The following is a 15623-nucleotide window of genomic DNA, read 5'->3' on the forward strand; positions in this document are numbered from 1 at the left end:
CTAAGTTGTTTGTCTTTACAATGATGTTTCTGTATAAATTCTTCTCCTAATTATGCTCACTTATCTCTTTAGCAATTTATTTAAATCCTCTTAGGTTTTTCTCAAATCTTCCCTTTTATCATTTCTTAAAGGACAGTAATATTTTAATACAATCATATACTGTAATTTTAAAAAACAATCCTTCAATTGATCAAAACTTTTAGTTTCCAATTCTTAACCATCTCAGAAACAGCTTTATAAGTATATATATAAATCCTTTTTTCTTTCTTGATCTATTTAGGGTCTAGTAATTGTATCCCAAGGTCAACTAGTCCATTCACAGTTAAAGAAATGATAGTTAAGCTTTTATTTTCTTCCATTTATTTCCTTAGTATTTTTTCCAATCTAAAAAATTCTCTTCCTCTTAAGTCAATGCTTTGGCCCCCTTCAAGAACAAAGTTTTACTTAGACTATTTTACTGTGACTCATCTCTACAGGCTCTCTTTCCGCCTACCCTAACTTCTATTTGTCGACCCTTGCTCTAGTTTTGAGATATACTTAAAATTACTGATTGTCCTTCCTCTTTCCCTCCTTTCCTTCCTTCCTTTCCTGCTATTTCTCAATTATTCTTCCTAAATTTTCTCTCATTCTTGTCCTTGAAATTTCTTACATTTCTTTATCTTTTTTTTTTTTTTTGCTATAGCTCTTTCTTAAAAGTTGTCCCTTGCTTTGATATTTTCTTTTTATTTATATAGTGTATTTTGAAATGTTATTCTCCGATCATTATTTCACAGAATAATATGAGTCTTTGATTCTATTGCAATCAGTCTTCTCAGGGATAAATTCTTTTTTCTCCATTAGAATTACAGGGTTTAAATTTTGGGCTTATCTTCCTGGCTAAAGAAATATTGCATATTTTGGTATTGTTCAAAATTGGCACACTAAATCCAAGAAAGGTGGGCTTGAGAGAGAGAAAGGGAATGAGCAAAAAAGAGAAGGAACCACTGCCATGATTTCCCTCACTAGTAGCAACAGCAGCATTTAGGGTGGATAGAGAGAAGCAATTCAGAAATAATTTCATATTCCCAGTGTGTGGTGAGCAGACAAGAAAACAGAACAAATGAATGAATGGAAAAAGAGATATTGGTCAAATGATCTCTCCCTGCAAATCTGGGAAAGAAATCAGCATTTTCCTTTTCTTTTTTTCTTTGCATCTTTTGAGAAGCTGAAGCTGAAAATACATTTCTAATTCCCCTATTAAGCTATTTCCTCCTATTGTTGATGACATTTTATACATCTAATTTGTTCCTGTCTGTCAATGAATCAACAAGCACTTATTATTTACTATGTGCCAGATACTATGCTAAATGCTAGAGATATGTGTTAGCCTTTCAGATTACATTCTAATGCAAACTATGTACAAACAAAATATATGCTGGATAAATTGGAAGATAATCTAAGAGTTTGACAGGAAAAGAATTAGGTGTGTGTGTGTGTGTGGTGGTATAGATGGGGGTTGTAGTGAAAGAACTTGTAAAGAAGTAAAGATGTGAGCTGAATCTTGAAGAAAACCAAGGAAGCCAAATAGCAGGAGTGAAGAGGGAGAGCATTCCAGGCATGGGATACAAATAGTGAAATGATGCAATTGATTGGAAATGAAAGATCACATGGGAGGAAAAACAAGAATATCATTGTTGCAGGAGTGTCTCAAATGTTTCTCTCTTGTTAAATGTCCTTTTTTTTTTTTTTTTTTTTTTTCATTATTAAGATCAAATTTGTAGTGATTTGGGATAATTAGTTGAACACCTTTGCTATGTCAGACTTTACTATTCCACTCCTTGTGATTTCTTCTTTCTGTGGAACTATTTTGTTTTTGTTTTTGTTTTTATTTTATAGTTAGTTAAATGTCTTTTTCCTAAACATGTTCAGAGTTTGTGATTATTTAAAATGTTAAATTTGACCACTAAGCATCTTAAGAGTTTGAAGAGCAGGTTTGGGTTTTGGTTTTTCATGGAGACAACTTATAAATTCTCTCAATTGATGCTATGTTTTCTACATTATGACATTCTAGTCTGTTTTTTAAAAATTTGCTACGTTATAGTTTTCATATTTTTTACTTGTCATGTACTTCATGTCTACAATTACTACAATTCTTTTTTTAAAATGCTTTATTGACTTTATTATTTTTCACTTTCTTCCTGTGACAACTCTATCCCTAATTTACATTTCTCTTGTACCTTTCTCTCCCTAAATTTTTTGAAGAAAAAAATAAAAATAAATAAATATATGCAACCAAGCAAAACAAATCCTTGAATTACCAATTTCTGAAAATAAGTATATTAAGTGGAAGGTGGGCACATGCTTTATCATCATACTTAAGTCTTTCAAAATTGTTTGTCTTTACAGTGCTATTATTTTTACAAATTGTTCTTATAACTTCATTCTGCATCAGTTTTTTATATGTTGAGTTTTCAAATTACTTAGCACTCAAGTGTTGACTAGCTATGTGACACAGGGCAGAGAGGCTTGACATGAAGACCTGAGTTCAAATGTGACCCTAGCTGTGTGACTCTATACAAATTTCTTAACTTTTATCTACCTTAGGTTCCTCATCTATGAAATGGATTATAATATGAATACTTACCTCTCAAGTTTGTCGTGAGGATCAAAAAAACACATTTCCTGTCATATAGTAAATATTTTGTAATTTTTGACTTATTTAAGTCATTCTTGTTTCTAATTTTTTTTGGACCCTTTTTCTTTGTTCCATGATCTTTTGGGAATTCATCAGAATCTGCATTCCATCAAACATCGTTTCATTTGCATTTGTAATATTTATTAGTTTTATGATCTTTTTGACTAGTTAGTACTTATCCTTGTTACTGATTTTTTTGTTTTACTCTATTGATTTACATGGGCAGTTAGATGGTGCAGTAGATAGAGTCTAAAGTTCATATCTGGCCTCAGATACTTACTAGCTATGTGACCTTGGGAAAGTCACTTAACTCTTTGTCTCAGTTTCCTCATCTGTAAAACTTATTGAAGAAGAAAATGATAAACTAAAATTCATTATCTTTGCCAAGAAAACCTCAAGTAAAAGTCATAAAGAATCATAGATGACTGGCAAAGGAATAAACAACAAATTGATGCTTGTGCACTCTAGATTTTTACTGAAGGTTTAGCCTTTTAGAAATCTTCAGACTTTTTATTTTTCCCTGTTATGTTTTAAGTATTCCCATCTTTTCTGGTTTGTGCAGCTTGGACACTGAACTGCAAAGCTGTCTCAGCCTCTCCAGATTGGGCTATTCTCTACCTACAACTCTAAGTTGTGAGAGGGAAGAATTGGCCCCATCTGGATTTCAGTTTTCCTTTCTTTAAGTCATCATGGCCATGTATCCCGACCCTTTACCCCATTTCTTCCTTTGCCTCTCCCACTTTCTTTCCTGTAGCTAAGTTAAATCAATGCCTGCCTATTTCTGAAAAGTGGCAGGAGATAGAGTAGAGGAGAGAGAAGGTGTTTTCTGACAATCTGGGAAGCTGTGGGTGGTCTATAACTCAGGACTAAGTCTTACTCAACTATCCACATTTTCAGCCCTGTGGTCTCCTATGCCTTATTTGGGGCTATAAGGTGAATATGTGTCATGGGAGTGTGTCATTCAAGTACAAGAATGAGTGTTCCAAAGCAAAATCCTATACACTTTGTGTCTCTCATGAGAGAGATGATGAGGGAACTTTTTAAGAATTAAAGCTTTCCAAAGACTGAACCAAGATGGCATTCACTCTTCCCCCAAACCACTCCAAATTCCTTTAAATAATGCCTCTAAACAAATAGAATGTCAGAACATACAAAAAGGCAGAATAGAACAATTTTCCAGCTTAAGACAACTTAGAAAGTCAACAAGAAAAGTCTGTGGCACTAGGGTGAGAGTCCAGCATGCAATTCCAGTGTAAGCAGCACCAGTGCAATCCTAGACAGATCCTAGCCTCAGCTGGGTTCCTGACCCCCGTGCCAGCCAAACAGGAACAGCTATAGGAACTTTTGAATCAGCAGCAGCACTGGAAGTTTCTAAACTTCTTAGCCCAGACACCAAAGATGATTTGGAAGATCACCAAGAAAAGTTAGTCAGTTGGATGAGAGAGCCTTGGGAAACCAGTTATCAGGAGTGAATGTGGGCAGTTGTGGATGTGGCAACTTCCAAAGGTCTCAGCTCCCAAGAGGTCTCTTTATTACCAGTGGGGAAGGACTCTGTTGCTTTTAGCACATTAGACCTTATAATTACAGAAAAGAGGGCACACACCTAAAATCTCCAGAGCAAAAAAGACTACTTGTGGTCAGATCCCTAGAAGAATCTCTGAAAATAGCTGCACAAAATCCCTGAAGCTTGGGACAGTGCACCCTCCACCCTGGAAACAAGAGCCCTATTTTAATAGGGTTTATTTTAATAAAGAGTTGAAAGCCGAGTAATAAGCTAGGAAAATGAATGAACAAGAAAAAGTTTCTTACCATAGAAAGTTAATATGGTGACAAGAAAGATCAAAATTCACACTTAAAAAAAGATGACAAAGTCAAAGCCTCCAAGAAAATAATAATTGACCTCAGGCCATGGAAAAGCTCAAAAGAGATTCTGAAAATCAAGAGAGAGAAAGGAAAAATTAGGAGAATTGGGAATGGTTCAAAAGGAAATTTAAAAAAACTAATGAAGAGAAGAATGCCTTAAAAAGCAAAATTGACCAAATGGGAAAGAAGGTACAAAAGCTCACTTAAGAAAAAAAAATCCTTAAAAATTAGAATTCAGCAAATGGAAACTAATGATTTTATGAGAAATCAAAATAAAAAAAAAAATCAAAAGAATGAAAAAATAGAAAACAATGTGAAATATCTCTTGGGAAAAATAGGTGAAAAGTAGATCCAGGAGAGATTATTTCAATTATTGATCTACCTGAAAGTCATGATCAAGAAAAGAGCCTAGACATCATCTTTCAAGAAATTATCAAGGTAAACTGTCCTGATATTCTACAACCAGAGGGTAAAATAGTAATTGAAAGAAGCCACTAATCACCTCCAGGAAGAAATCCCACATAAAAACTCCCAAAATCTGGAACGCCTAGATCAAGGAGAAAATATTGCAAGCATATCCAGAAAGAAACAATTCAAGGGTATTGGAGCCACAGTCAGAATGGAACTAGATTGAGCAACTTCTACATTAAAGGACTAAAGAGTTTGAAATATGATGTTCCACTGAGCAATATAGCTAGGATTGCAACCAAGAATCCTTACCCCACAAAAATAGGTAAAATCCTTCAGGGGAAAGATGAAAATTAAGTGAAATAAAGGATTTTCAAGAATTAATGATCAAAATGCCAAAGATGAATAGAAAATCTGATTTTTAAAAACAGAACTCAAGAGAAGCATAAAGAGGTAATCTGTATATTATCTTGATATCATAAGGGATTTAATAAAGTTTATCTGTTTACATTCCTACATGGGAGGATGATATTTCATTATAACTTAATTATAACACTATAACTTAATCATTATTATAGCACAAGGAGTATATATAGACAGAAGGCATAATTGTGAGTTGAATATAAATGATTAATAATTAAAAAATAAAATTAAGGAGTGAGAAAGGAATGTACTGGAAGAAAGGGAAAGGGAGAAGAGAAAAGATATAAATTATCTGTCATAAAAGAGTCGAGGGGCACCTAGGTAAGCACAATGAATAGAGCACCAGTCCTGAAATTAGGAGGACCTGAGTTCAAATCTGGTCTTATACACTTAACACTTCCTATCTGTGTTACCTTGGGCAAGTCACTTTACCCCAATTGCCTCAGCCCAAAAAAAAGAAAAAAAGGCAAGAAAAAGCTTTTACATTGAAAAAGAAGTTGGGGAGAGGAAGGAACCTTAATATCATCAGAATTGTCTTGAGATGTTAGAACAAATAGTAAAAACCTACCAATTGCCATCAGAAAGAGATCCTACAAGGAAAACCTCCAAGAATAATATAGTCAAATTCCAAAACCAAATTTCAAGTAGAAAATTTTATGAACAATAAGAAAAAAATAATTCAAAATATAGCAGAGCTACAATTAGAACCACATAAGACCTACAAGACTGTAGATTGTAGAACACTAATATCAAAAAGCAAAATAACTTGGGGTTGTGCTCAAAAATATTATACTGAGCAAAGTTAAGCTGAACAACAATAATAAAAAGCATATTCAATGAATTGCCAGACTTTTCAGTGTTTTATTGCAAAAAGACCTGAACTTAATAAAAATTTTGATATATAAGATCCAAGAGAAGTATAAAATAAATATAAAATGCCAATTATAAAGGACTCAATAAAGAAACTGTTTACTTTTTATACATGGAAATGTATACTGTATTTCTAAGATTGCCCTTAATAATTAGTTGTTCAGAAGACAGATTGGGGATAGAAATGAGTATGATGTGATTCTAAAAAGCAAAACTGTATAGGAAAATATAAAAATTATCTTATACAAATGAAGTGCAAGAGGAAGAAATGACAAAGAGGAATTTGATGAGAGATGATGAAAGAGGATGTAAAAGGCAGGAGCTTTGGAGAAAAATACTTAAGGCTCAGTATGATTAATTTAATCCTATAACAAGGTGTTAACTCTGTGGAATTGATAATATAATGGTTATCTAGTTTAGCAAATGAGTTCTCTAGTTCAGTATGATTGATTTAATCTTAAAACAAATAATGGTTCCTTGAGTATACTCAGTATATTAATTGTAATAAAGTACATAAGCTGGGAACAAACTTAGCCAGAGACAAGTGGCTCTCCTGCTTCCTCCACTGAAATCAAAACCGATTCCCGAGGACCTCAGGAAAGCTAGCCAAGCCCCGGGTGAAGGAGAAAGACTGTGAAGGAAACAATAAAGATTTTTGGACTTTATCCCTGGCTATTCTCATGGTGATTACTCCACTGAAAGGAAGGCTGGTCCCAAAACCTCCAGGAAGGTAGTCAGAACCTTACAGGAGGAGGCCTGGTAATTTTAAAACTTTGCTCACTGGGACTAGGTGAAAGGGGGAATAATACACATATGTATACATATATAGAGAGAGTATAAAAGTCTACTAAATTCAGAAAGAAATAAAAGGTTGGGGTATAGGGAAGGGGGAGAGAATAAAAAGGATATGTACAGTTTGATAGCCCTTTGGACATAGTTCTAAATAGCTCTCCAGACTGGTTGGATCATTTCATAACTCCAAGGCATTAGTGCCCCAGTTTTCTCACATCCCCTCCCAACATTTATCATGATCTTTTCTTGTCATCTTAACCAACCTGAGAGGAAGTGGTAACTCACCAGTTTTCTTAATTTGAATTTCTCTAATCAAATGATTTAGAGCATTTTTTCATATAACTACAATGACTTTAATTTCTTCATCTGAAAATTGTTCTTTTGACCATTTATCAATTAGGGAACAGCTTGAATTCTTTTTTTTTTTTTTTTTTTAATTTTTATTTTATTTTATAATTATAACATTTTTTTGACAGTACATATGCATGGGTAATTTTTTACAACATTATCCCTTGCACTTACTTCTATTCAGATTTTTTCCCTTCCTCCCCCAACCCCCTCCCCCAGATAGCAAGCAGTCTTATATATGTTAAATATATTACAGTATATTCTAGATACAATATATGTGTGTAGAACCGAATTTTTTGTTGCACAGGAAGAATTGGATTCAGAAGGTAAAAATAACAGTTTACATTCATTTCCCAGTGTTCCTTTTCTGGATGTAGCTGGTTCTGTCCATCATTAATCAATTGGAATTGGATTAGCTCTTCTCTATGTTGAAGAAATCCACTTCCATCAGCATACATCCTCGTACAGTATCATTGTTGAAGTGTATAATGATCTTCTGGTTCTGCTCGTTTCACTCAGCATCAGTTGATGTAAGTCTCTCCAAGCCTCTCTGTATTTCTCCTGTTGGTCATTTCTTATAGAACAATAATATTCCATAACATTCATATACCATAGTTTACCCAACCATTCTCCAATTGATGGACATCCATTCATCTTCCAACAGCTTGAATTCTTATAAATTTGAGTCAATTCTCTATATAATTTTAGAAATGAGACCTTTATCAGAAACATTGGCTGTAAAAGTTTTTTTCCCCCAGTTTTCTGCTTCCTTTCTAATCATGGATGTATTGGTTTTGTTTGTGCAAATCTTTTTAATTTAATATATGAAAATTTTCCATTTTATATTTTATAATGGATTTAAATGGATGGTATTACTGGGCTTTCTCTACATACTGTGGGGGACAGCAATGAGGCACTAGCAGGACAGCAATGGCTGTGCAGTGTGAGTTGCCCGCCAAGCTCTCACTGCCTGCCCTCAGCCTGCGTTCACTCTGGTCATCCCTGCCTCTGAGCAAAAACAGACCTTTTTTTGCGAATTTCAAGGATGTCTTCTGTTGGTAATTATTTTTTTCTGGTCATGCACTAATTCCGAGGCTTGTCATGAAATAAATTCTGAGAGAAAATGCAGAGCTTAAGCAGATGTGTGCCTCCTCTCTGCCATCTTTGCTGGAAGTCCAGATCTAATTTTATTTGTGTAAAAAGTGTGTTGTAATTGTGTTCGTATAATTCCTGTCTTTCTCCTGGTAGGTAGACTTCCAAATAATTTATATTATCTATATAGTAAATGGGATTTCTCTTTATGTCTCTTGCATTGGACTTTGTTGGTAACATGTGTTCATTGTTTCTTACAGTTTTTTGGTTGATTCTCTAGCATTCTCTACAAAGTGTGTTAGTTTTGTTTCCTCATCATCTATCTAATTCTTTCAATTTCATTTCTTATTTCTAAAGCTAAAATCTCTAGTACAATTTTGAATAATAATGGTGATAATGGGCAACTTTATTTCACCCTGATCTTATTTTGAATGTTTCTGGTTTATCTCCAATATAATTCTCGCTGGTGATTTTAGATAGATACTACTTATCATTTTAAGGAAAATTCCATTTATTCCTATGTTCTCTAGTGTTTTTAACAGGAATGGGCATTGTATTTTGTCAAATACTTTTTATGCATCTACTGAGATAATCATATAATTTCTGTTAGTCTGATTATTGATATGATCAATTATGCTGATGGTTTTCCTGATACTGAATGAGCCCTGCATTCCTGGAATAAATGTCACTTGGTCACAGTGCATGATACTGATGATAAGTTGCTGCAATCTCTTTGCTAATATTTTATTTAAGATTTTTGCATCAATATCCATTAAAGAAATTGGACTATAATTTTTTTTTCCTCTTTTTTGGCCATTACAGGTTTAGGTATCAGCAACATATCTAAAAAATCATATAGATTTATTATATCACAAAAAGAATGTGGAAGGACTCTTTCCCTTATTTTTCCAAATAGTTTTAATAGCATTGAAATTAACTGTTCCTTAAATGTTTGGTGGAATTCACTTGTAAATCCATCTGACCCTGGAAATCTTTTCTTAGGGAGATCATTAATGAAAGGCTTGTTCAATTTCTTTTTCTAAGATAGAATCATTCAAGTACTTTTATTTACTCATCTGTTAGTCTGGGCAATGTATATTTTTGTAAGTATTCATCCATTTCACTTAGCTTATCAGATTTATTGGTTTATAGGTGAGCAAAATAGCTCCTAATTATTGCTTCAATTTCCTCTTCATTGGTGGTAAATTCATTTTTTATTCTGGTAATTTTTCTTTTTTCCTCTTTCTAATCAAATTAACCAAAAGTTTTTCAATTTTGCTGTTTTTTCCATAAAATCAACTCTTAGTGTTTTTTAATTAGTTCAACAGTTTTCTTACTTTCAATTTGATTATTCTCTGCTTTTGATTTTTAAGATTTCCAATTTAGTGTTTAATTGGAGAGGAGTTAATTTGTTGTTTTTTCTAGCTTTTTTTTACTTGCATGCCCAATTCATTGATTTTCTCTTTATTTTATTCAAGTAAGCATCTAGAGATACAAAATTTCCCCTAAGAACTGTTTTGGCTGCATCCCATAAGCTTTGATATATTGTCTTATAATACCATCATTCTCTTGGATGAGACTATTGATTGTTCCTATGGTTTGTTGTTTCAACCGCTCTTTCTTTAGAATTAGATTAGTTAGTTTCCTATGAATTTTTGGTCTATTTCTTTTCCATGGGCATTTATTATATGTAATTTTTATTGCATCATGATCTGAAAAGGAAGCATTTACTATTTCTGCCTTTCTGCATTTGACTGTGAAGTTTTTGCCCTAATACATTGTCAGTTTTTGTGTAGGTACCATGTACCATCCAGAAAAAGGTGTATTCTTTTCTATCTACATTCAGTTTTCTCCAAAAGTCTATTATACCTAACTTTTCTAAAATTTTATTCACCTCCTTAACTTCTTTCTAGTTTATTTTGTGGTTTGATTTTTCTAGCTTTGATGGAGGGAGATTGGGATCCCCGAGTAGTATAATTTTCCTGTATTTTTTTTTTTTTTTGCACTTTTTTCTTTTTCATTAAATTTCTTCTCTTAAGAATTTGAATGCTATACTATTTGGTGGAGATATATATATATATATATATATATATATATATATATATATATATATATGTATGTTTAATATTGATATTACTTTATTAATAAATGTGGTTAATTAATAGATTAAAATATTAGATGTGGCAATTAATACATATGGTTTTCTTTGTTATCTCTTTTTTTTTTTTTTTTGAGGCAATTGGGGTTAAGTGACTTGTCTAGGGTCACACAACTAGGAAGTGTTAAGTATCTGAGGCCAGATTTGAACTCAGGTCCTCCTGACATCAGGGCTGATGCTCTAACCATTGTCCCACAGAGTTACCCCCTTTGTTATTTCTTTTAAATACAACTATTTTTGCTTTTATTTTGGAATGAAATCAGGATCATTATTACTGCTTTTTTTTTTTTTTTTTACTTCAGCTAAAGTACAATATTCTACCTAAGATTTTTATCTTATTCTCTGCTTCAACAGAATTTCTTGTAAACAACATATTATAGAATTCTGGCTTTTAATCCAGTTTGCCATCTGCTTCCATTTTATAGGAGATTTCATCCCATTTACACCCACAGTTAAAATTACTAACTGTATTTCCTGCCATCCTATTTTCCCCAGGTTACACTTTTCTTTCTCATTTCCTCCTCCTCATCAAGTTTTTGCTTCTGAGCACCACCTCCTTCAGTCTGCCCTCCATTTTTCCAGCCCTTCTTTCTCATCCCTTTTCCTACTTCTATCCTCCCATCTATTAGCCTCCCCTTTTCTTCTTTCTCTTCCTCCTTCACTATAGACTAAGACAAATTTATAAACTAAACCATGTATATTATTCCCTTCTTTGAGCCAAATTCAATGAGATTAAGGTTCAAACAATGGTCATCTCCATCACTTTTTCCCCCTCAATTGAAATAGGTTTTTGTGCTGCTTCATGTGATGTAATTTACTCCATTTTACCTTCCCTTTTCTTTTCTCTCAGAACAATCCTTTTTCCACTCCTAATTTCTTTTTTACTTCACTACATTAAAGTCAACTTACACCTATACCCTCTAAGTATACCCCTTCTGACTTCCTTGATAAAGATAAGAGTTCTCAAGAGTTACATCTATCATCTTTCCATATAGAGATATAAACATTTTAACCTTAAAAATATAATTTTTTTCCATTTACCTTTTTTATGCTTCTTTTTAGTCTTGTATTTGTAGAACACCTTATCTATCTATCTATCTATCTACCTATCTATTATCTATCTATTTATTTATTTATTTATTTGTTTGTTTGTTTATTTATTTATTTATTTGTTTGTTTGTTTGTTTGTTTATTTATTAGCTCTGGTCTTTTCACCAGAAATGATCAAAAGTCCTCTATTTCATTGAATATCCATCTTTTTCTCTGAAAGATAATGCTTAATTTTGCTGGATAGTTGATTCTCGATTGCAGTCCAAGCTTCTTTTCCTTCCAGAATATCATATTCCAGGACCTCCAATCTTTTAATATAGAAGCTCCTAGGTCCTGCCTAATCCTGATTGTGGTTTTTTTGTTATTTGATTTATTTTTTTCTGGCTACTTGCAGTTTTTTCTCCTTGATTTGATAATTCTGGAATTTTGTTACAATATTCCTTTGAGTTTATTTTTCTGGGTGTCTTTTAGAAGGTGATCAATAGATTTTTTTCAATGACTGTTTTACCCTGAGATTCCAAGATATCAGAGTAGTTTTGCTTAATAATTTCTTGAAAGATATTGATGCTCTTTTTTTTCCATCATGGCTTTATTTTCCAGGTCAGTTGTTTTTCCAATGAAGTATTTTGTATTTTCTTCCTTTTTTAATTTTTAAATTTTTTTGTTTTGTTTGACTGGTTCTTGATATCTCATTGAGACATTCACTTCCATTTGTCCAGTTCTAATTTTTAGTGAATTATTTTGTTCAATTAGCTTTTTTACCTCCTTTTGCATTTAGTCAAATGTACATTTTTTTTTCTTCCAAATGTACTTTTAAAGGAGTTATTTTGTTCAGTGTATTTTTCCCCCCATTTTACCAATTTTATTTTTAAGGAGTTGTTTTCTTTTTCTATTTCAACAAATAAGAAGTTGTTTTCTCCAGCTTTTTTTTTTCATTTTGTCAAATTTGTTTTTTAAGAAGTTGTTTCTTCAGATATTTCTGTGCAGATAGCAGAAAAACCAGATTCCAATAATTATGCTATTTATTAGAAATATACTTGAAACAAAGATATACAGAGACTAAAAATAAGAAGTTAGAACAGAATGTATGATGGTAGAAACTGAGATATAAATATGAATAAATAAATAAATGAAACAGGGGTAACAGCCAGGATCTCAGAGCAAAAGCAAAAATGTATTTAATTTAAAAAGATAAGCAAGGGCACTTTTTGTTTAAAGATACCATAGACAGTGAAAATCTGAGAGTTCACTGAATGTCCTTTTTTGCTTTTGTTATTCAATATTGAGGTATAAAATTAGGGTACCTAAATGAAATTAGGGTTTAATTGAGGTCTAGTGGCAGGTTTGCGGTATAAGGAGTCAAATAGAGCTCCCCTGCAGCCCTTTTGGATTCAGTGCTAGCAGAGAGAGTTAAATGAGGTCTAGTAATGGCACAAAAGTCCCCTGTAAAGGAATTTACAGACCCAAAAAACCTAGATTGGTAAAAAGAGGTTTATTATGGAGTTTGGAAGCAAGGTTAAAGTCTAGTTTGTAAAAGTTGAAGGTAGAGATAAAAGGGCACCAGAAAAAGTGTTCCAGGGGGCAGAGATCCTTGGCATGCCAGGCATAAGGCTGCCTCTCCAAAGAGAGGGCTCCAGCATGGCTCTTTTTATAATGAGAAATTTAGCTAAAGGGGCCTGCGGGTGGAGTCCCAAGTTGGGTGGGGGTTGTGAGAGCCTGGATCTCTTATTGGAATTCAAAAGGTTGCTTTTGACCAGGATTTGTGAACCAAAGGTCCTAGCTTCTTGAATTGATAATGCATCAGCTAGGAGGGGCTGGAAATCAGAAAGGAATAAATCCATTTGAAAGCATTAGTTTCTTAAAGGGAGCACAACCCACATCAAGTATGATACTGAACTTTGCTGGATATAATATTTTCAGGACCTGCAGCCTTTTATTGTAGCTGCTGATAAATCCTAAACAATTCCAATTGTAACACCAGCATATTTGAAATTTATTTTGTTTGTTTTTTGTTTGTTTCTTGTAAATTTTCTCTTTAATTGGGAGGTTTTAAAATTTAGCAATGATGTTCCTATTTGTTTTATTTGTAGGATCTCTTTGAGATGATGATCATTGGATTTTTTCTATTTTACTTTTCCTCTTCAGGACAATTTTCTTTGATCATTTCTTATATTATTATATAAGGTTCTTTTCTGATCACAGCTTTCAGGTGGTTCAATTATTCTTATTTTCTCTTTTTGATCTGTTTTCCAGATCTGGGCTTTTTTTTTTTTTTTTTTAGCCATATAATTACTTTAATAAAAATATTTCTAGCTGTTTCCAGCTTATATGACTTAATATGAACTGATACAAAGTGAAATGAAAAGAACCAGGAGAACATTGTGCATGGTAACAACAATATTGTAAAATGATCACCTGTAAAGGATTCATGATGAAAAATGCTATAAACATTCTCATAGAAAGAACTGATGGAGTCTGAATGTAGACTGTATAGGATATAGCTGTACAGCAGCTACAATAAAAGGCTTCAGGTCCTGAAAATATTATATCCAGCAAAGTTCAGTATCATATTTGATGTGGGTTGTGCTCCCTTTAAGAAACTAATGCTTTCAAATGGATTTATTCCTTTCTGATTCCCAGTCCCTCCTAGCTGATGCATTATCAATTCAAGAACTTTGATTCACAAATCCTGGTCAAATCATACTTTTTTTTGGTCCTTCATTTTTCTTTATTTTTTTTTTTATTGAACCAAATACAAAATGAGAAAAAACAGAAGAGAAAAAGACAGAAAAAGAAAATAAAAAATCAAAACAAAACATTGTCATATATTCAGCAGAACATTAGGGAGAATTCAAAATATATAACAATAAATTTCCATTTCAAGAAAGCATATATAACAACAAGCGATTATATTCTTGAATGTCCATTTTTCTATGCTTCCTAGTCGGGTGTTTTTTTCTCTACTTTGCACTTTTTTTTCCATTTCATCTTCTCCAACTCCTCCAAGCAGGCTACAGTTAAGCACAAAATATTTACATACACATATACATATATACTTATACACATATATCTATATTCACACATATATCTACATGCATACCTATACTCAGATACACATATACTAAATATACATATTTATTTACTTATTTGTCAACATGCATCTAACAGTATTAATATGCTGACATATAATATACATTTCTCTCTTGATTGAATCTTTAAGTTTGACTTAGTCTAAGATCATTGATTACTAACTAGCCTTGCTTTTAAAACTTTTTCTAATTCTACTCCCAATCCTTATTGTGATGTTTGCGTTTATTTCCTATCCCTGCTAATTCTTCTACTTAATTTGCCTTGTTGTTACTTAGCCTCTCCCCATCTTTTGATCCCTCCCTTATGTTCTCCTCCCACCCTTTCCTTCTCTCTTTATCCTATTCCCATTATCCCACTCTTTAATCTAAATATTCTTTTGTACCCCACCTTATCTTATGCCACCCTTTCTCTTCTCATTTATCCCTTTCCCATTAATCTATACAACTCATCCCAGTATACACACCCTTCTATAGCCCATTTTTAATCCCTTATCCCTTGCCCATTAATGTACATACCTTGTCCCACTACTATAAATCTACACATCTTTTTATATCTCACCTTAATCCTGTTTCCTCCTCCCTTATTTCTTTATAATTTATTTCCCCATGTGAGCTAGTTTTCATAATGATGAGCTCTTCTCCCTGTGTAATATTTCTGTGTCAGTTCTTCCTCTGCATCCTTATTTGCTTAACATAATTACCATTTTTGCCTTTTCCTAGACAGTTTTGCTTTTTAGAATCAGGTTATACTCAACTCTGCCCCAATCTTTCTTTTGAATTACCTAATTACATAGCAATCTTTAACATAAACATATGATATATATTTCCACATAAAAAACATAAATGATCTTTCCAT

At 32.8% G+C, this 15623-nt stretch overlaps 1 protein-coding gene across 1 annotated transcript in view; it reads left to right on the forward strand.

Moving 5' to 3' along the window:
* Positions 1-15623, forward strand: part of TTC6 (tetratricopeptide repeat domain 6) — a 334483-nt gene that overhangs the window by 122904 nt on the left and 195956 nt on the right. The window lies entirely within an intron of this gene.

This window comes from Sminthopsis crassicaudata, chromosome 2 (genome assembly GCF_048593235.1).
Source record: "Sminthopsis crassicaudata isolate SCR6 chromosome 2, ASM4859323v1, whole genome shotgun sequence".
NCBI classification, from domain to species: Eukaryota; Metazoa; Chordata; class Mammalia; order Dasyuromorphia; family Dasyuridae; genus Sminthopsis; species Sminthopsis crassicaudata.